Source organism: Chelmon rostratus, chromosome 1 (assembly GCF_017976325.1).
Source record: "Chelmon rostratus isolate fCheRos1 chromosome 1, fCheRos1.pri, whole genome shotgun sequence".
Taxonomy (NCBI): domain Eukaryota; kingdom Metazoa; phylum Chordata; class Actinopteri; order Chaetodontiformes; family Chaetodontidae; genus Chelmon; species Chelmon rostratus.
Window position 1 is genome coordinate 2458392 of NC_055658.1, and position 22121 is coordinate 2480512.

Below are 22121 nucleotides of genomic sequence, written 5' to 3' on the forward strand. Positions count from 1 at the left end.
TATATGGTTCTGGTGTCTTTTGAAAACTGGAAATCATTTATTAGGCAAAAACGCTGCAGGTAAATTGAAGTTACGTAACCATATCCCCATCACTCATCACATGACTGAATGGAACCGATGATAAATGAGGTAGAAAGTGTTTCTTGCTGACTGACAGACTCTTCTACTGTCTACTGACTTCAATTGTAGCCATAATAAAAGGTAATGAGGGAAATAAAAGAAAGATCTTTCTCGTAAATGAAGAAAGTTGTTTGTGGTCCTTTTGTTGTTCAGACCTACAATTAACACAGATTTGTAACCAGATGGTGAATCAGGAAAGCGATAAACTTGAGTTTAATGTGTTATCTGTCTCCACTCTGGTTTGAAACTGCAGTGATGTTGTATCTGATTATTCTGATCAGCTGCAATGTCCAATCAATAACTGATATCCAGTAAAGGACTTCAGTGAGGCTGCTCTTGTGAATCCTCGCTCATGGCTCCTCAGAGCAGAAATCAGAGCTTGTTGGCGGATCAGAACGACTTCTGGTTCAAGCAAGGACTGAGGAGTGAGGACATATCAAATAAGACACTTAAGACGTACAACAACACAGAATGTGTGTGTGAATGTGTAAAGGTAGATGTTTGGAACGCAAAATCAGTGAGACAGTAAGGACCCTGGAGAAGAGACTGAGTGAAAACCAGAAACAGACAACATCAACTCTCTGTGATTAACAGACCAACCTGCTCACAGCATCCACTGGGAAGAGGTCAAAGGTCACACACCAGGCATTATTGGAAGGCTGGAGAAAGGTCGAGGAGGACACTCACACCAAACTCCAGTTTTTCTTTCTGGTGGTGAGGGGAGTGTGTGAAGGTGTGTGCTGTTGGTAGTTAGTTAATAATAGCAGTTAATAGTAAGAGATTTTGAATTTCACTGCATTTTTTTAAACTGTACGGGCACCACCAATGATATTCCATTCACCTGCAAAACCTGGACAATAAATAAACAAGTAAATACAAATACAAATCTATGGCTAGATACCACTAGAGCTACGTATGAACAGCACCTCGCTCATCTTGGAGACACACTATTCACTGCTGCGGTGGCGACATAAATCCTACAAAATTTGGTTTACATTCAATGGCATGAGGAGACATGACTGGTTAATCTAAGCTGTTACAGATATCAGCATTAAGAGATGTCATTTTATAGAATTTTTTGATTTGTGACATTGTAGAGCAGACTGAATGACACAAAACTGAACAAACATGCAAACTTGTTTTGAGACTTTGGAGAGTCCTGTGTGCACGCCTCTGTCGGCTGAAGCCACGCAACCTGGGTCTTTGGCTGTCTAATGTTTGCTGACCAATATTAGTGCTGAAATAAGGAAAGCCTGATGCTCAGACCTTTTCCTGTGTGCAGGGAAAGCCTATTTCACTTTTTTTACCTATATTTTCTCATGAACGACTGGCTTTGTGGCTCCCTCTGAATTGGCCTGAGATTTGTTTGGGTTGCATGAGAGCGTGAGGCCGAGCCTGAAAGCGAGTGTGTCACAGCAGAAGCGTGACAGCTGGCAACCCTGCTGAAGTTCCACACATGTGTACGTCATGTGACGCAGTCCTGCAGTCAGAGGAAACTGGACGGGCGTCTGAGTTCCCTGAAGTGTTCATCATCATTTTTTGAAAAAAGGTAAATAATGAAAATGAATAAATTAATTGCATATATTTAATTTTTATATATACTGTTGGACAGAATTCCGGGAGGAATTTATTAGTTTAATTTTGTGAGAGGCTGTTGCATCATGATCTCTATGCCAGATACACATTTTATTCAATTTGATGTGATTTTATTAATTTATGTATTAGACTTAATTACACTTTGTCGTTGCAACATTGGGAATCACATCTTGACAACATCACATGCTGTTTTGTCAGTGAAACAAAGTGACAGTATGAAAACAGCGTAGTTTAAAAATAGAGGCTACTTTAGGCACATAAGTGCACTGACAGCACAGATCACTCATGGCAAAACCATGTTTTTTCAGTGCTGCTGTTGGTTGAAAGCTACAATATTTTGTTCATATTTATCTAATCCAGTCAAAACTTTGCTACCACAACAGATCAACAGATAAATCACTGCAGGAGAGTGCCGCCAACAAATAATAAAGCTACAGATATTGTGAATGAAAGGGACCAGGAGAGGTGAGCGAACAAAAAAAACACATAATGCTCCTCACCCTGGTGTTGCTGCAGCACCCTCAACACCTCTCCCTCCTGCAGTGCAGGACCAGCTGCACCTTACATGCAAACAGTCATCAGTGAAAACTTTCCTCAGTACACACAATGAATTTGCAGACATTGCAGTGGATGCCTTAAAATGCATTTTGGGATGTTGAGGGGTACATAATGTAGGGCACACAATGTGCCACAGGCAGGGCGTCGTACCCCACTCTGAGAGCCATCAGGTCAAAATTTCTGTTGTCCCTTGACTTTGGTTTATACCTGCAAAACTGATAACACTCCCATCAGCCACACCTGTGCTTTTTTAAGTGCTAATAAGCAATAAACTGAGGTGGCTACATACAAAACATGTTAGCATTTAGCTCAAAGCACCTGACATGTTGCATCACTCTGGATGTTAGCACTGCTGACTTTACGCCCAGTGTTTTGTTCATCTTTGTTGTTTGTGCAGGGCTGGCTGTCTGCTCCCATTTGACCAGTCTGAAAGCAAAATGAACTGACCTAACTGTTGGTGAAAACACAAGCTGTCAGCCACCAAAGAAATTACTGGATTTCGGTAACACGCACCCCCACACACTTTCAGGCAGGACGACACTTAGCTTTGGCAATGTTGAATTTCCTTTGAATGTGGCAGTAAATCAAAGGATGGCAGGCTACATAAGTGCGACAAAAAGACTCTCCTTCATGCTATGCCTGCCCTCCCACTGGCAACCCAATACAGAGAATTAGCATCAACAGCAGGGCCTTGGTCTTTTCTACAGCAGAGAAACATGCAGGGGTGATTTCTGAACTTGTAAATAACAAATTATTTCCATTAGAGAGATTTGAACTCTCATTTGGCCAATTGAGCTTCCATGCATAATTGATCCAGTGGTGTGCTTAGAGAGCTTGTAAGTGATGGTGATTGGTTCAGAGGATTCAAATTAAGATGTTTTCAGTGAGAATGATACAAATACAAGCAGAGAGGCCCACAGCAGGGTTTCACACACACAGTCAAACTGAATATTTCACTAAACCCCTTCAAGTGTTTGTGGTAAAACAGTGCTACACATAATTACATTTCCTAATGAGTACTGTGACAAAGTGCTATTTTAATTTAAGAAACCATTTCCCATACCAAGAAATGCAGCTTTAGTTTGGTTGGACGTGGAGTGGTCTTTTCCCGACACTGATAGCAGCTCCCACAGGTTTGATTTATTTCATTTGTAGGATGTAATGGAGAAATACCATAAGCAAAGCTTTGCCGCCATACAGAAAAAAGCCAAGTGATAATATTACTTTTGGCAGCGTGGTTAGTCAGATACAGCAACTCAGTGTCAACGAATGCTGGCGATAACACACAGCTATCTGTGCCAATTAATTGTCCAGCATCATTTAGTCCTCTGAGATAAATCTGCAAGTACAAGGATCACGCAAACCAGTGTGATTATTGGCAAAGTAACCAGTAGAGTAATCTGCAGTATTGTCTCGTTAACCTTGCCTCCAGCTAAAGACAACCCGTGTGTCTCAAATTTGTGTTGAGACACAGACAGACAAGGAGAGTATGGCAACATGTGAACGCAAGATTTAGCCTCTGATAGTGCTGGTAATTTCATATTCCTATCCTCTATGTAAAAACAATCCTAAATGTATTACGTTACCTTAGGCTGGGAGACCATGTTATCATTATTAAAGCCCATAGAGACTGACAGTGATGTGTCATTCATCATAAATGCAGTGACACACAGCACATTTTTGAAACTTCTTGGAGCCAAAACAGGAACAAACATTAGCTACTATAAGATTTGATGGCAAAATGCAGTTTTTCCTTTTTCCCTAACAGTAACTGACAGAAGTCAACAAAATGTAGACAACCTGCATCCACTTCTCTGGAGTAACATCATACTGAGAAAATAAAATGACCTTTCTTCATCTGGTATCAGAGACCTAGGTGTATGCAGGCCTCCTCCAGCTGTCACTGGCCCCATAAATGACCTGGTGGATACACTGTCTAGGTATGTTAATAGAGAGGTAATTGTCTTTGGTGATTTTAACAATGATTGGCTTTCTGAGGCCTCTGATTACTCAAAAAAGATCTGTTGCAGTTTTAATCTGTCCCAGCTAATCATTGAAGCCTACTAGACCTAAGCAAAAAAAACCCCACTTAACTCAACACTAATTCATTTAATCCTCTCAAACAGGAATAATGATACTGTTTCTGTCGTGTATTTGATGTTGGAGTTATTCATCACTGCATCAAGAGCAGTCATTTAAAGACGTTATAATCCTGTTATTGTTGTCACCTAATGAAGAGGATCTTTATCCAGTGATATTCATCTTAGACCTGAAAATTACGGATATTGAGTTGGCTTTGGATTTCATCAAGACCTTCCTGTCAGTCACAAACAAGCATGCATCCTTTAGAAGGCACAGAGGAAAAAGTAGATCAAAGCTCTGGTTTACCAGTGATCTGTCAGACTTTTGAATGCAAAGAAATGAAGTCTGGTCCCTTGCTAGACACTCTGGGAATAATTCCCATTGGACTGTTATCAGACAACTCAGAAACAGATGCACATCCATGGTTAGAGAAGCCAAAACAGTATTTTCTGGATTTAGTCTCCAGCTCATATTTAAATCCTGCAATTTTATTTTTAAAGGCTATAAATTCTAATAAAAATAACTTTTCCTCAATCCCTACTCAGATCAAGGTGAATCAGTGTTTCCTGTCTGACATTAAGAGATTAGTTCAGCTTTTAATAAACAAACAAACACAGCTGGTGCCCTTTTTGAGAATCAGGGATTAGATCCCTCTCCAATGGAAGACAATAAATTATCTGTTCCTCACCGCCTTAGGTCCTGTCTCTACAAGTGCAGTTAAAGATGCTCTCCTTGCTGTAGATCCCAGGAAATGGGCTGGAGAGGACAATCTGGATCCCTCATCTCAGAGCAGGTAATTCATAGTTTAATTACATAATACATACATTATTTCCTTTTTCGCCTGGTTCATTGGAAAATGGCTCATTTTATACCCCTAAATAAAGGTGACATGAATGATCGTAACAACAATCGTCCAATATCCATACCGTCCCGCCTGGCAAAGGTCCTGGAGTCTCTGATAAGTGATCAGTTGAAGGTATTTCTGTCCAAAGCCTCCATTCTGAGCCCACTTCAGACTGGTGTCAGAGAGGAGCACAGTGCTGTAGCTGCTGTTACTCTGGTCATAAATGAGACCAGCACTGTGTCTTGTTGACCTGCACAAAGCATTTGATTCAATTAAAAATCAAAGACATCCAGAACAGTGTATATGTTCATGTATATTCAAGTAGCCTAGTAGTGGTTAAGTCTGTGACAGCCATCAGCCAGGACCCTGACACAGAGCAGCCTTGGCACCACAAAGACAAAACACCACAGATTATATGTGAGCAGGTTGACAACCAGCTCATGGATCTCTGAATCCTTCCTTTTACTGCCCCCTCTCCCCTGCCTCAGCCCTTTTGGGAATCACCCTGCAAAACTGAAGTGCTGGTTAACACTGGCATTAAATTAGCCCCTCCAGCTCTGCTACATCATCTGCCTCCTCCCAAAGCAAGCACTTTCTGTGACACAGACCTTGCTGATAATGAAGCCAACAGACAGAGCTGTCTCCTGCCTGCTGGTGAGACTGATAACGCCTGTAAGATCACCACAGCTTGCCTCGTCAGTCCCCCCCACCCATGCCCTCTTAGCAGCCCAGTCACCATCAGAAAATGTTGCTGTCGTAGGTTTCTGCAAACGACAGATAACTTAAACTTGTACGCTTCAAACATATCATATCAACGTTTCTACGATAGGTATCAGAGTGATGTAGTTCAGATTCCTGCTACATGTGTATGAGCTGAGTTTCTCAGCAGAAGGAGGGGTAGGTGGAGACGTGACAGCTAGGCCACTGTCCGAGCCGTGTGTGTGTTATTTGTGCCGAAACCTAACCAGACCTTAACCATAGCATCATAAGAAAATGTAAAGAAATCTAAGGTTTCAACATATCTGTGGTTTGCAGAAACATACAATGCCAGCATTTATTGTGGCGATCGGGTTGCTCTTACGGACATCTCTAATAAACAAAGATCAAAGATGAGGGATCTGGATGTGAGGCTAATGGATGCCACTAGGTTGCACTGCCACGTCCAGAAAGACAGCCATTCAAATCAACCAATCACAATGCAAGTGTGCCTGGCATCAGTGCCTATCACTAACATGCCTCTTCTTTCTGCTCTTGGTAGTGGTCCTACCATGGCCCCCACCAATGCCCAGGAGCCGGCTCTTCTTGACAAGATGCATTCAACAAATTCTGCAAATGTATCGATGTCACTCAAGTCACCAAGAATATTATTCATTGGCCTGCCTTGGGTTTCAGTTATGGATCTTATAGGTAGTTTTTAGCTTTAGCAGCCCCAAATCAAATCTCCCATTTTTAAGCAAAACAATTGAAAAGGCTGTTGAACACCTTGGTGGCCAAGCATAGGCTGTCTTTACAGGCATCTGTAAAAAGCCAATGAGGCTGCAGCAGCTGCAGGTGCTCGAGTCCTCACTGAGACCAGCACAGAGGATCACATCACTCCAGTTGTCAGATTTTTACACTGGCTTCTTGTGTGTAGAATTGATGCTAAAATCATACTGTCGGTTTACAAAGCACTGAATGGTTTAGGGTCAAAACACATACCTCTGATATGAACCGCCCAGACCTCTCAGATGGTCTGGTCTGGTTACGGATTAATAATCTAATTAAACATGGAGAAGCAATATTCATTCTTTTTTGGACCACAAATCTGGAAGAAACTCCCAGAACACTTGAGAACTGCTCCAGCTCCCACTTCTTTCACATCAGGCCTTAAAATCTTCCTGCACTGCGCTGTATCTGCAGAGTTATTTGTTGTCTACTCTTTGATTTGTCTTATTCTGACTTTTTTAGTGTTTTATTTTGTTTTACTCTTTTAAAATTCACTGTGTGTCTTTAATGTGTGTCTCTTTGTATTGCCTTTTGTTTGTTTTACATCTTTTATAATGTCTTTTTGCTTTATGTACGCTACCTTGCTGTGGAAAGGTGTCATGCAAATAAACTCCTTTAGCTTACAATGGCAACAGTGTGGAAATGCAGTGTTTGACTGGCAGGCATAGCTACAGTGTTACTCTCTAAACTCACATTTCACTGCACTATACTGTAATGCATTTTACAGTTAGAAACTGTCAAGGTGATAACAGTATAATGCTGAACGCCATGGCTGCCATTAGTTCACAGGGAAATGTTTTACAGTGTACACTCACCCTGTCATCACTCTTACAGCTCTCACCTCTTATCCTGAATTAAGATAGATTTAAAGAAAATAAAAGTTCATTTTCCATAACATTAATATTTCAGAATAAACCTGTTATATTTTATGTAACAACTTTCCAGTTCAGCACATGTGATTTAAGGGATAGCTCATCGTGTGCATCACAGTGAAGATATTCCATGAAGATAATCATACTGCACAGGAGGGATCTATTTGACATGATGACCACAAATCACAAAGTTTTATTCTTTTGCAGATTCTTAGTGTGGGAACACTTTAACAGAATCTGAAGGCTGTCCTGTAAAATTCGTTTTGGAGAAATAGGTTTTTCTCCAAGAAACACTCATCACTTATGCAATATGTTGTATAAGATGTTCCTGTATCATCCGTCTGTTGGCCTACTGATCTACTCTAGCTACAGGACTGATCATGCCAAATGCATGCAGTACACCTTTACAGCAGGCTGAGCTGCAATGTCTCACTGCCCTCTCTGGTCCTCACTAATGGGTGTGGTCTGAACTGAGCTCTGCTGCACCTATAACCACTAACAACATGCACACTAATATTCTGCCATTATTCTGAATATGGCGATATTTAGATTTTCATTCGTGTGTACAACATATTCCCACTGGGTTTTCCAAATTAAGCCTCAGTCCTAATGGAGCATTTCCAATGATGACATTACCTGCTGATAATATTTAGGTTTTAGGGTTTATCGCATTCAAAATATGTGTCTCAGTTGGGGTTTTTATAGCTGTAATGTCTTGACATGCAAGTAAAAAGAACATTCAGAAAGTTCTGAACACTCAAAAGTGTGTATTAACTACCCAGCACATTGTTAACACACTCAACACACTCTATCCTTCCTTGTCTCTCCACACTAACATCTTGTGCCTCAAAGAATAGCACAGCACTAACATCTGCACTGATGCCTTCAAGGCACCATTTCAGTAGGAAATTCCATTCATTTCAAATGTTTGTGACACACAGTCTCTTGCCTCATTCTTTTTGCAGAGGAGAAAAATAACGACCACGGTCAGCATTTGACAATACAGTGGTTGAAAAACTGAAATTTGGAAATAATTTAAAGGCCTTGGTAAAATGTTAAAGAATGCCATTTCAGAAGGTATAAATGTGATCACACTGCAGTGTATCATGTGACTGCACGGCACAGTCAAGGCTGCAGATTTGGTCGCTGAGATGTGCGTCTGCTCAGACTTTCTACCTCATTCTTGAGGTTATAAGTGGAAGCTATTGACAAACATGTTTGTGTCTCTCATCCCTTTTGAGCCCTGGGCTATGAGGGCCTGGAGTCGTAGCTCCATCATCTAAGTAGCTGACTAATTTGCTAATACACACCTACTCTGTTCTCACAGCAGGAATACAGCCAGCCTCTATGTTCCCATCAACACACACAAGCACATTGGATTGCTCACAAATCCAGGCATGCCGGCCTGCATACACAAGCCATTGATTTGACATCAGAATGAATTATGAGCTGGAGGAGTAGAGGCATCCATTTGACTGCGTCAGTTTATTGACAAAAACCCATTATGGAGGAGAAGTGGCAGCAGCTCGACACTGAGCTGGCTATTATCCTATGGCTGTGTATTGGCTTTTGAATGAGGAAATATCTGCATGAGACAAATGAAAGGTAATTGGAATCTACCACGGAGACGTAAAAAGAAATCATATGCTCTTCTCCCTCAATGGATTATTGTGAAACGTCTGAGCCATCATCCTCTCTGCTATCAACAAATGTTAAAGCCCTCACCAGAAGTTTGCTGTCTTTAGCTGCACAAGCATTTCAGCAGTAAATGCTCGGGAAAATGTATCTGCCGACGTGTGTTTCAGGGCGACACTTCAAAGCGATGCCTCGACAATAATCCTACCATTTTGATTGAAGCCCTGCCTGCATGGAGCAAAATATAATTCCCAACTCAAAGGGGAACTAACTTTACAGCAAATAGCGTGCGCTTCACATGGCCTGTCTACGTATACGCACTGCAATCTGAAAAGATCTCTCCCTGTCATCTCCTTCACCCTAGGTGGGCAATCACATGCACACACACACACACACACACACACACACACACACACACACACACTGTGGTTACGGCCTGTAGTAGAGGTACCAGAGAGATACATAGAAGACTTGGAACATCAGCTGTAGAAAATCAAGTCCCCACAGCATCTATGGCTCCAAACCAAGCATGAATACAAAGTACTGAAGTCTGACTGACTCTGAATTTTAAAGGGGCAGTTCACCAAAATGATAGAAAAACAGGTTTTCTCTTCACTCTGTTTGGTGGTTTTAATTGTCCAGGTTTTGAGAAATCTGTCTCTGAGATTTCCGCTTTAACCACAGAACAATGGAGGTGAATGGAGTTGAGTTTCGGTGCTCATGGCATTGAAAATCTTTGTTCTTTGCAGAACATCTTTCTCATGAACCTGCACCATTCACTTATCAGTAAAAGAACAACAATTTCTTTAATAATTTGAGTGTAGTTCAGGCTTAAAGAAAAATGAGTAGTTGTAGATATGTCTGAAAGTCTTTTCGGTCGAGCTCCACCTGTCACCGTACACAAATCTGCTGTTCATGTTCAACACTTCCAGCCTATTCGTGTCCTTGATTAAGACTGTGTCAGGAGCCGCTTCCAAAATGACTTGTGCACTTTATGCCATCACAGAGTGTTGCTAAATAGTCTGGATAGTCTCAAGCTTTGGTGTGGTGCCTGTGGGGGGTGGGGTGGGTGTGGTTGATGATGAACATTGTATATAAGAAGATGTTTATAGCTATCAGTGTGGTTGTTGTGTAAAGACCAAATCAGCATCAGCATCAGCATCCTATGAGGAACTCCTGGCAGCTACGGGTGTGACGACAGCGAGAGAAGCTGCAATGCACTCGAAATCAACAATGGCCTCTTTAGCATAGCTACTGCTATAGCATGACTCCCATCAGAACTGCATTTCTTCATTGAAAGAAGAGCAAAGAATGGCACTGAAGTCTTTTCTCAACAGAGAAGGTGTTTTCACTCTTATCCCAACTGGTACGACTTCCCAGGCAGCGGCGAAAGAATGCCAGGATCAGAGCTGAGATCACCCATTTTAAACCGAGAACATCAGAGACTGTTGTGCCTACATCTTACCAAGCTCCATCACAACATCCCACATGAAGCTATTGCACTCGATGGGCGGACTGTGTTAAGATGTTGACCATGCTATCTCCCTAGACAAGTCTTTTTGTTGGTGCTGTTAACATGCCTCCAGACACTAATTTAAAACTGATACAAAGCAGGAAACAGAAAGAAATCTACATTCACAAATTCAAATCTACACGCACACACACACCAGTGCCCTGCGGTCAAAGCACAGCTGGTGAGCTGCATATTCTTTATATCTTTTGCTTAACTTTTAAATAATGGATGGAGGTTGCATTGACAACAGCGCTGCACTGCAAGTATCCCCACAATTGCCTTGATGTGACTGTGCATCGCGAGCTGAGAACATGTGAAGAGATTTAATCAATTCTTGTTTTGTTTTGTTTTTTCCCCACCACCAACATTAATTCAAAACACGCAGAGTTAAATCTGTGGCTTCTCCTGGTGAATATATGAGGAGAGAGGCAGTTAAATTCTGGACCAGCTGGAAAAGACAAACAGGGCTGGTGTCATCGTGATGTGTGGAGGTGATATTCTCCTCTGAAATAATCAGATCAGCCAGAACAGGCAGTCCTCTGACATGATGACATGAAGCTTCTCAGGTCTGTGTGAAAGCTGTTTTAGATAGCATCAGTCTGTAATGTCACACATTGCAAAAGTATGAGAGCATAATGCAATACAGTAAAACTATTATTTCATATATACATATCAATATTTTGTTATTACAGCAATCTCTGCGCTGCTATTTTTCCAAAACAAGAAAGTTGGTGCTTCCTGGAGATTACAGAATGATGGAGGGGTAGGCAAGGCTGTGGCCAGTCTGGTGGTCCAAACAGCATAAAGCCAAAGATGACACAAGTTTTTTAATATTTTATGCAAGATTTTTATTTCAAATCTTGACAGTTTCAAAGGTCAAAGGTCCGAAGCAAAGGTTTGGACACCCTGCATGGTAAGCACAAAACATCCCCTTTTGGCAAGTGTCACAGCTTGTAGCCAGCTAAGAATCTTTCAGTTCTTCTTTGGGGTATTTTTGTGCAGTCTTCCTGCAAAAGGCTTCTTGTTCTGCGAGAGTCTTGGGTGGTCTTATATGCTTTGCTCTTTTGAGGTCTATCTTCAGATTCTTCATGATGTTTAGGTCAGGGGACTGTGAAGGCCACGGCAAAACCTTCAGCTTGTGCCTCTTGAGGCAGTCCACTGTAGATTTTGATTCATATCTTAATAACCTACATACTGCTGGCCCATTTCCACATTGTCTGTGTCCAATGACACTCTACATGAAGCTGCGTGAAAACGCTTCGCTATCTCTTTATAGCCCTCTCCTGCTTTGTGAGTGCTTTCAGAGTGCTAGGCAGCTGCTTAGAGGAGCCCATGTCAGCATCACCTGGCCTTTCCTGACAATGATTGTGAACCAGCCATAGCACCATCAAGCTAATTAAGGTCAGAGACCTTGGTAAAAGTTACCTGAGAGCTCAAATCTCTTGGGGCACCCAAAGTGCTTTCCTTTCCTTATTTCATCTCTAACTTTATGACTTTTGGAGATCAGTCCATCTTCAACTCACTTAACTATTCACAGCAAGGCCTCCCCGCCCACTCGAAAATCAGGTCGTGTGTCCTGCTGGTTAAAAAACCTGTCCAGCACAGGAACGCTCATGTGTATCTCGCAGCACAGGGGTCTGAGCTGGCTGAGGGAAAGACGGAGAAGAAAAACTGTTAACTGTTAGCCAATAACTAGATATTCAGACCTTGGATAGATAACGTTTACAGCTTCTCTATCTAATCAACGTTTGTTAGCTTATTAATGACAAAACCATTTTGAAATATTAAAGAAAGATTATTAGATTAGTTATTTGGAAGATCCTTCTTAAGATCCTTTTCTAAAGTAAAAAGTACTGATACCACAGTGTGGAAAATACTCCACTGCAAGTAAATGTTGTGCATTCAAAACCTTACTTAAGTAAGAGCATGTTAGTATCATCAACAAAATGGACTTCATGTATGAAAAGCAGTAAAATGTTCCTGTCAGTGTTTCACTGTCTGAAGTCTGTGGATTAACATCACTGCTGCATTCATGTGTGTGTTGCATTTTACTCAGGTTGAGCTCATTTGAACTACTTTACATAATGTTGGCTAGTTTCATCTGCAGCGATGCATCATATTCTAGAAGATCATATATTTGTAGTGGCAGTCGATGTCCCGTGAGAACCACGTATCTCTAAACAGTCAACTTTTCATGAGCTCAGAAAAACAGCCTGTTTCCAGTTTTGTATTTTTGCCTCTAAGATGTTTAAGATCAGAAGTAAAACGTTGCATAAAACGGAAATATTCATACAAGTACCTCAAATTTGTACTTAAATAAAGTAAATGTACTTAGTTACATTCTACCAGTGGTAGTGGTAAATGTGAAATTACATTGTTCAAGTTAATGACATTAGCAATATAAAACAGTTAACTTAACTAGCTAACATGTTAACATTGGTGTTGGTTAAAAGTGCACAGCTTAACTAAGCTTATTTTACCTGGCCATGGTCCTCTCAGCCTGAGATACACCACACGCTGGTGCTCAGACTTAAAAATTAAATAAAAATCCTGGAACCATTTCTGCTAGGACTTCTTCCGTCGTTATCACCTGCAGCTGTTAAGGTTGCAGGGCGAGAGGAGAGTGGAGTAAGGCGGCCCTGAATTCATGTGCCAGAAATACTGCATTTGACATTTCCCATAATGCAATTACTTCTTTAGTTAGAGCCTCCTTGCCGGTTAAAAGCCCTTGTCTTTCAAACTCCACATCGCCTTTTGTTTGTAACACAGGCCTTGTTGTAAATCTGGAGTTACTTTCATGGTTAACTGCAGAAAGACAGAATTGTTTTTCTACTAAAAGGTGTTCAAATTACAAGTAAAAAATATATATACAGATAGATGTAAGTATTTTCACAGCGTGAGTAGTACTCCCCCCCACCTAACCTCATAACTGAGCCTGATGTGTACAGTTGTTGGGGTGATCCCCAAATGATCACATTTACAAAAACTGCTTTCATTCAACAGAAAGCGAGTGACCTGCAGTAAAAGCTACCGACTTCCAAAACTCTGACATCTCAGTTCTACTGCTGCATGGAATGAGGGCTTACTAACATGCCTTCATTGCTAGACAATTGCTGAATTTACCTATGATGAATCATATCTAAACCAACTTTCACACTCTTAATGTCATAAAGTATTTTTAGCCTGAATGCAAAAACTGGCTTTCAAATACACATCAGCGGGAGGCAGACAGGACAGGGCTTCATGATGTGACACAAGCCAGGAGAAATGATTGACAGCTCGCAGAGAGATGAGAGATGAATCCCATCAACAGCAGATTCACATGTTTTATTCAACGCACACAGCACAAAGGACACACTATGGTAACACACCCTGTACACCCTTTGTGTTAATGGATGAATATTAAAAAGTCTAGGCTCCTGGGATTAGGCGATATGACACATACTATCCCGCGTCCTGATATGAACGCGTGTGTGTGTGTGTGTGTAAGTTATGATGAGTAACTGACAAAATCCTTTTTCTGCTTCCTGCAAATAATCCCTGTGAAAGGACCACAGGTCTGACAGCAGCTCTGGAGAGAGAGAGAGAGAGAGAGAGAGAGAGAGAGAGAGAGAGAAAGAGACAGAAAATCCAGAAAAAACAAGAGGATCAGGTATCCTCTGAGTTACTGCTACCAAACTGGTGTCATATACATTCACATATCTGCATCTCAAACAGAAGTTCCAATATGAATGAGATAGTGTGGAGTATGCAGTCAGCGTGAAAGTATAAATGTAAAACATATAAACACAGCTGCAGTTTTTCCAGGAGCAATAGCAGCAATGCTAGATTCAAGGTAGGAAGCATGATGTCACACCTGCAGAGAGTCAGTGGCTGGATAGCACTGCATCATGAAACCTTCTACAACACGCGACTGCAATGACAAACAAAATAAGTGTGATTATCCTGAAAATGCTTTAATGGTCTAGTAAAAGACTGACAGTGTCTTGAGTTTTTCATATAAACAAAAAGAAATGATCTTAGTGCTGACCATTTTATTTCTACCTTCATCCTGACAGTTTTCCATTTCTTCATTTTTCGGTATTTAAAATATTGTTTATTCCCCTGCCGCCTTTGTAGCACAGAATTTTAAAGCAGCGTAAAGGTTGTGTTTGTTTTTTAACCAAAAAGAACACTGAGAACACTGGTTCCTTCAATATGTAACCTGTTAAAAACTCCCTGTAATCAGAAGGCTTGCCTGGAGCAGTGTGGAGCGAGTCCTTCAAATTCTCGCTCCAGTCTGAGGGGGCAGTGCTGAGCACCAACTATAACACCATCACACAGGAGCTAAGACTCAGGAGAGGGCTCTAGACTACTGGCTCTCCAGCCCACTATTGGAAAGGTACACACACACACACACACACACACTTTTTGTTTGTTTGTTTAACCAGAGTAATGTTCCCTGCTGTAATGCACACACTGCGTTCACTTTCAGCTTTATTATTCATCACCTTCATCAGGTCAATATCACCAAAAGCATGCACACGCGCACACACGCACACACACACACACACACACACACACCAAAGAGTCCTTCCATATGTGGATAACGAGGCTTGCCTGTCCAAACACATATCTTGGCACATTCGAGGCAAGGCTTGATAAACAAGCAGGTCTTCCAAGTACGTTGTGTGTGTGTGTGTGTGTGTGTGTGTGTGTGTGTGCGTGTGTGTGTGTGTGTGTGTGTGTGTGTGTGTGTGTGTGTGTGCGTGTGTGCGTGTGTTCTACCGCCATTAATACGAGGTCAGTGCAGTGGTATCATGTTGAGATCTGCTGTTTCCAGAGCACAGACGTGCTCCTTTATCTCTGTTGACAGCTTCATGCCTGCTCTGATTCTGCTTAAAAACTACTAATCACTGCTGAGACATTCTTGGCCTGTTGCATAAAGGCGCTGCCGCAGGTTCATACACACTTTAAGATACAAAACACCTCCAGCAGTGTCCCGAGCTGCAGTCTGCTCTATGCGAATGAGGAGAAGATATTCTGCTGTAAACAGGCTCCATGTATCTGAGGATTGCTCAGACTAGAAACTGAACTCGGAGCAGTTTAGGTGCTTAATAACTGGCAGCCAGGGCTCTCACTGATGAGAAGGGGAGCCATGGCCCTCAGAAAGAGATCATATAAAAAAACAAGGTTTCCTGTCTCATTTCTTGGCAGATATAGCCCTCCATTCCAATCCATACACAGAGCAAAACACACAGTCCTAATGCATTAACTGTGCATTACAAAATAAAATGAAAACATGAGGTAGCAACCTGCCAGTCTTCATGGATCCAGCATGCGACAAGAGCGATAACTTAAGACGTTTCCGTGCCTGAAAACAACAGCTACGTTTACATGAGGGGAGCAGGTGGCAGTTAGCGGCAAGGAAATCATTTTCTTTTCTTGTGTTGTACAACGTAATCTGTGTGTCAGTTTTCTCCCTATTTAGCAACAATGCTGACAATATGTGCTACTGTATTTCTATCTGTCAGAGGTCTTAGCCTAAAGGTGGTAAACTCAATTCCTTCAAATCAAAAAGTGGGTAAACAAGAAGTCCATGCAGTGTGTGCTGCACTACACCCCTCTTCCCTGTGCTTTGATCTAAATTGGACACTTGGGAGCCAAACAAAACACAGTCTGGAGGACGTGGCTGCGTCGGGTGATTTTAATGTTAGCTTTTAAGCGGCTGCAGCGGCGCGTGGTCACGCAGATAGAGGTGGATATCGGTCTGGATTTTGTCTGTCTGGATCGCATCAGTCCACACACACATAGCATGAGCAGCTGTCTGTTGTAGCGCCAGGACAGTGCCTGGAATCAATTTACACCCCGTCATCCACGCAAGCCCTTCATTCCTGTTTTAGTTAATTCATTAAGAACACGGACTGGGTGGAGGAGGGGTTGAAGTCGGATTTGACCCAACTTCTGTTGCAGGGTAGCAACTACAGGCAGGGAAACAACTGTTCTAAACAATTTCACAGGCCATTAAGGAGTTGATGGATGGGTTGAAAAAAGAAACCCTCTACATTCTGTCTGGGAAACTTAATCTATGAATATGGAGCCATTATTGTCCACAGCAGAGCAGAGGAGAAAGCAGAGAGCAGCCTGCAGCCAGCATGCCTGAGAGAAATTTTCCTCTTTCAATTGAGGCTCAAGAGCTGATGGTTTCCTCAAGTAAACTGTGGCCTTTGGCTGGCGGCCCGATCATCCACGGTGGCAGCACTCTGCCAGCTCTTCCATCTGACTGCATGTGTGGATGTGTGCGTGGAAAGTCCAGCCTACACTGAAAAGTGAAGGCTTTTTCTCTGCCAAGAGAAGTCTTCCTCACACTGGAAAAGGATTGCTTTTTAAAGACATAATACAAGAAAGGCCAAAAGGTTTAGGGTGTGCGTGTGTGTGTGTGTGTGTGTGTACTTCAGAATAATGTAGATGTCCCTCCGAAGCTTTTTTTGCCCACCTGTGAAGCTTGAAATTGCTACAATTTTAACGTAAAGTAACCCAAGAGCACATCACAGTTTCTTTGTTGAACTGAGAATTAAAATATCAACTTTATTTTCCTTCTTCTGTGCAAAGTTAAAGCTGCATTCATTCTTTTTTTTGCCACATGAGGGCAGCAGAATGAGCTTCAAACAACACCAACATATTTTCACCTCTTAAAGTTTTTTTCAAGCTGAATGTGTTGGTAATAGTTGCCTTTACACATCTATCAGAAATTAGCATTATTTTATCAACTATGTTGAAATGGCAAAAAAAAAAAGTACTAAATCTCAGCATCCATCTGGAGTTGTGTTTGTGTTCCAGTACTCAGTCTATTGGGTTTGGTTTGGCCTCAACCTCCTCCTGAAGAAAACACATAGCTTTTTAGCTGGTTGCTAACTTTGTGTCCTGCTGTTTGGTGCAGTGGGTTTATCAGAGCATCTCCTCTGAACACAGCTGCAAGCTGCTGATGGAAACCAGGAAGACGAGAGCAACAGTAAAGTCGTGGACTGTAAAGCCAAAACAATGAGCTCCGTCAATCTTACAAGCAACACCTTTAGCATTAAACGCAGTCATTTGATCCATCGATTAGCCAATATAAAATGTTGATTTTAGTGCAGGCGGTGCTGTCCTCTCTTTCAGCTCAGCCACTGTCTTAATCATTACTGCTCATGCTAACTACCCAGTTCACACAAAGGAGAAGCAATCACTTCCTGTGCAGCAGGCACTCAGGGGGATTTGCAGCACAATGTGAGGACGTTCTGGGCTTCTCATTCGTGCCATACCCTAGTTTGAGCGGGCAGAATTATTTTACTGCTGTTTTCTTCCCAACAGCTTTCCCTCCCCTTTGCAGGAAGACAACTGTGTAATTGCAGTTCCTGGTTTCTCCGGCCAATATTTCAGCTTCAGCAGCGGAGAGCTTTCACACTCTCTTTCGTGCTCCATTGCTGTCAGACATGGTCGAGATGCATCTTTAACAGCCAAACATCGGGTCCTAATTAGCAGCGGTGCATTCAAATTAACTCAACCGCAGTGTTGCTCATTTACATCATCACTCATACTGAATACCCCACCAAAAGAAAGAAATTCAGAGACACAGAATGTTGTGTCCTCAACAGTAATTTGTGGTGGGTTTGGGAAGTCTACTCCCTTCAGTGTTTAACGCAACAAATGTCATCACAGCTTTCATGGACTGGATCACCACTTGCTTCTATCAGTGAGTGATACAGAGCAGCAAAACAGATTCATTTCTACGAACATCTCCAACATTAGCACTTTGAATAGACTGGAGCTTTTGCTGAACAGCAACCACCGAGGCCACAAGTAGCTACTAAATAATAAATGCACATACTGTACATAATACCAAACACGTAGACACAGCAGCACTGCTAGAGACTCTCCAGGGGCCGCTACAATGTGCAAGACGAGGGTCAAGTGATTGATTACTATCTGATAGTATAAGTAACGATACCCTAGTTAGCACGGCCTCTGAGAAGTAGCCTGCACATACTCTCTGCTGTCAGAGTCTGTCACATGACCCTCACCTTACATAGTGTCCCTGGGAGAATCCTGCATCACATCCACTGATCTGGGACCAGGGTAGTTTCTAGGAGGCTGTCCACCCAGGAGGACCAGCAGCATCAGCTGTTTCAGCCAATGCCCCACAACAGCATATGTTCATGTTCTGGTAACAAAACCCTCTAGTGGCCATAGTCATTATGACAGAAAAGGACAAGGAAGTGAGGCGAAAGTGTGACAGAGCAACAAAGTCCGGGGTGAGGAGGCCAGGGAGGATGGGTGAGTCAACAAAACACTGGACTTCAGCAAGCTAGGAGGTTGCTATTTGTTTCCAGTTTCCAACAGCGAGTCAACATTGTTGCAGTCGCAGCAGATCTGACACATCAGAGCAGCTGCAGATACATGCCTATAATAAGACAAGTGTCTAAAACACACACACACACACACACACAGAGAGAGAGAGAGAGTTCTTGCAAAAGCTTGTCCATTTCAAGTCAGCTGCCACGACACCTAAACTTGTGTAATCCCTGCTCCAGTTCCACAGCCTGGGAGACAGCCCTCTCTCTCAGCCGGTTATTTGTCAGGGTTTTCATCACATCTTCATACTTTCTGCTTTCATCATCATCATCATCAGTGCCCATAGACAACCTGCTCTTGCTGGTATTGGCTCTTATTTTAGCCTCAACTGGTTGTATAACTTTGCTCATTTTTTCCAGAGCAGGTCACTCAGACACAAATTGCTGTCCACAAGAATGCCATCCTGCTCCTCCTCATTATCATCATCACCGCCACTCTTCCTCAGCCCACTCCTACTCCCTTTCTCTGTTGCAGTGCTATTCTCCTCCTCGTCATCATGTCATCCTCTCTGGAGGACACTGAAGGTGATAAGGGAACACAGGAAGGCAGCAGACAGCCACAGACAGCTCGGGGAAATCATCATTTCATCAGCACGAGCACAGATTTCACTTGATCTGCACATTCTTTAGTCAGAAACACAGACCCACTGTCATCTGCCTGAGCCATACGAGTTGCATTGCAAAAGAAGACAGAAGGAGGGTTATTTAAAAGGCGGTGCAAGCTCATGGTCGTTACTAGGTAACTGTAACAATCATTATCAGCCATAACAAAAGTGAACGATAGAGACGTGAAGACTGTTTAATATTGTTGGCCAGCTGGAGAGTAAATAGTGTGGTGCGAAACAAAAATCAGTTTCAGGTGTTAGTAAGAAACTTGTGATAGAGAGGATTTCAAAATAACTATAACTCAATAGAAGCTAATACTGGTGTATACTGTATCTATACTGGGTGATGTGATTTGAGGAGTTATAACACATACTGACCTTTTAAGCCTCATATTGACATCTTCCACATTTCACATGCATAAACCCTAAAACAGAAATAGGCTATGCTAGTGTCTCTCCAGCAGGATTATATTCCTGGCATTGAGAAACGTCATTCACACAATTATGTGATGACATTTGCACAAAAGTAGATTTTATAAGTTTAATTTGTGGGGAAAGAAAATGTTACGTAACTGGGAGACTCTTGACATGAGTAAAGAATTGTACTTGAACTCTGGCTACAGCCCTGACGCACAGAGACCTGCAGGCAGCGCAGTTGATAAGCACTATCCACGCAGATAGGAGGGAAATGGTCCACTAACCTGTTGGAAAGAGGCTGGAGAGCGCAGCGCACTTGCTTCCTCTGGAAGAGCAGAGCAGCGCGGAACTGGCCGTGAACAGTGCGCACCGTTCACCGAGCGGAGGAGACGCGAAACACGCAGAGGCTGCTCGAAATAAAACAGCAGCTGCGCCGACATGAACGGGTCCTATTCTCACAGAAGCATAGTTCTCCTTCTTTATTTAAGATCACAATCTCTTCCCCTCAAGTACTTTTAAAGGTCTGTCAGCCTCTCTGTGTGGCTCATCCCTCTCCAAGGAGTGGAGTTGTGGCAGCATCTGGAGGCAGAGCCACATCAGAACAGCAGCGCTGCCCTCGCTGTACCACGGTGGAGACTGCGCTCCTCAGCGGATCATGCCCCTGAGCTATACGTAGTTATTTCCAGTCATGTGTGCGTTTCAGTTTCAGCTGCACGCACGGTGCGACCAGGGCCAGGTGAGCTGTTTGCTGACACCCGGGAGTTCGAAGACGTGCGCTGGAAGCGGAGCGATGCTATCAGCGCGCACTGACCGGCAGAACACTTACCTTTGCCTGGAAAGTCGTGGCAGGACAAGCACCCACAAGCTGACAACATGTAGCCCACGGACCGCGAGCCGTCTGCTTTGACAGCGTGGAGCAAAGTGTGCAGCACCACCCGCACAGACACCGCGTTTACCGACAAGGATGTGTCCAGCGCACCTGTGGCTCGCAGCCGCCAAATTACGCCCCGAGGTACATGTTCTGGATGCAGCACAGTGTCAACACACACACACACAACATGCCCACGCCCCAGAAAAGGTGTTAAAGAGACCACAGACCTGTAGCGTACAGTCCACGTCCAGTGCAGCTCGGAGCAGTGCCGTGATAGAACGCAGCGCTGTCAGTGTGTCAGCCGGTGCCGGAGCGCAGAGACACGGCCATTCCCTGTCCGAGGCGCACGTTGCAACGCCGCCTCTATTTACTCCAGCTGGGGGAAAGACACGCCCACTGTGTGTGCGTGTGTGTGTGTGTGTGCGTGTGTGTGTGTGTGTGTGTGTGTGCATTTGGAGGGGTTTTCCTAATTCCATGATTCCTTTAGAAGCTACCTATTTGCAGGGGCGTGACGGGCAACAAATCAATCAGTGAAGTAAGCACAGCATATAAAAAAGAAAAAATGGGAATATTACAAAAGTAATGAACAGAAAAATGATTTTAAAAGTAAACAAATGAAAATAAAATAAAAAAGATAAAAGGGGGGGAAAGCCTGTAAATGTGCTCATCGGTTGTTTGACTTATTCAGTTTTTCATATCCTGTTTATTCAGCCAGCTGTTTAAATATGTTGTTTGTAAGTCTTGTCTCCTCAGGTCTAAATGCTGCACAACTAGTTGTCCACAGGCATATTGCCAGGGATGGAATTCCAGATTACAGATGTAAATCTGCCAGATGAAAGGACTCAATGCATTATTTGTAACTGCGTTTCAGGACAACATATGTTTCCAGATGTGACGTGCATCAGTGGGGCAGTGTCATTTGTCAGTGTCTTCCAAGTCTGTCAAAATATCAAAATGAAAAAAAGACAACTTGTACAATATTACTGTTTCAGAAAAACATTTTCAGAACCTTTTTACTAAAGTAATAAATTAATACAGCAAAAAAATGGCGAAAATTATACTTATCAATCATCAGTCTTTCTATACTTTCCAAGATTAGAGCTACATTTGTATTGTTTGTAATCATGCAGCTCTAAGTCATTGCACTGCAACTC

At 42.6% G+C, this 22121-nt stretch overlaps 1 protein-coding gene across 1 annotated transcript in view; it reads right to left on the reverse strand.

The window, feature by feature from the left end:
• The window catches only part of LOC121607623 (cell migration inducing hyaluronidase 1), a 167894-nt gene extending 146578 nt beyond the window's left edge, over positions 1 to 21316 (reverse strand). Inside the window, exon 1 of the mRNA XM_041938536.1 lies at positions 21195 to 21316. The gene's annotated coding sequence lies outside the window, so the exon portion shown is untranslated. The remainder of the gene's footprint in view (positions 1 to 21194) is intronic.
• Positions 21317 to 22121: the final 805 nt, after the last annotated feature.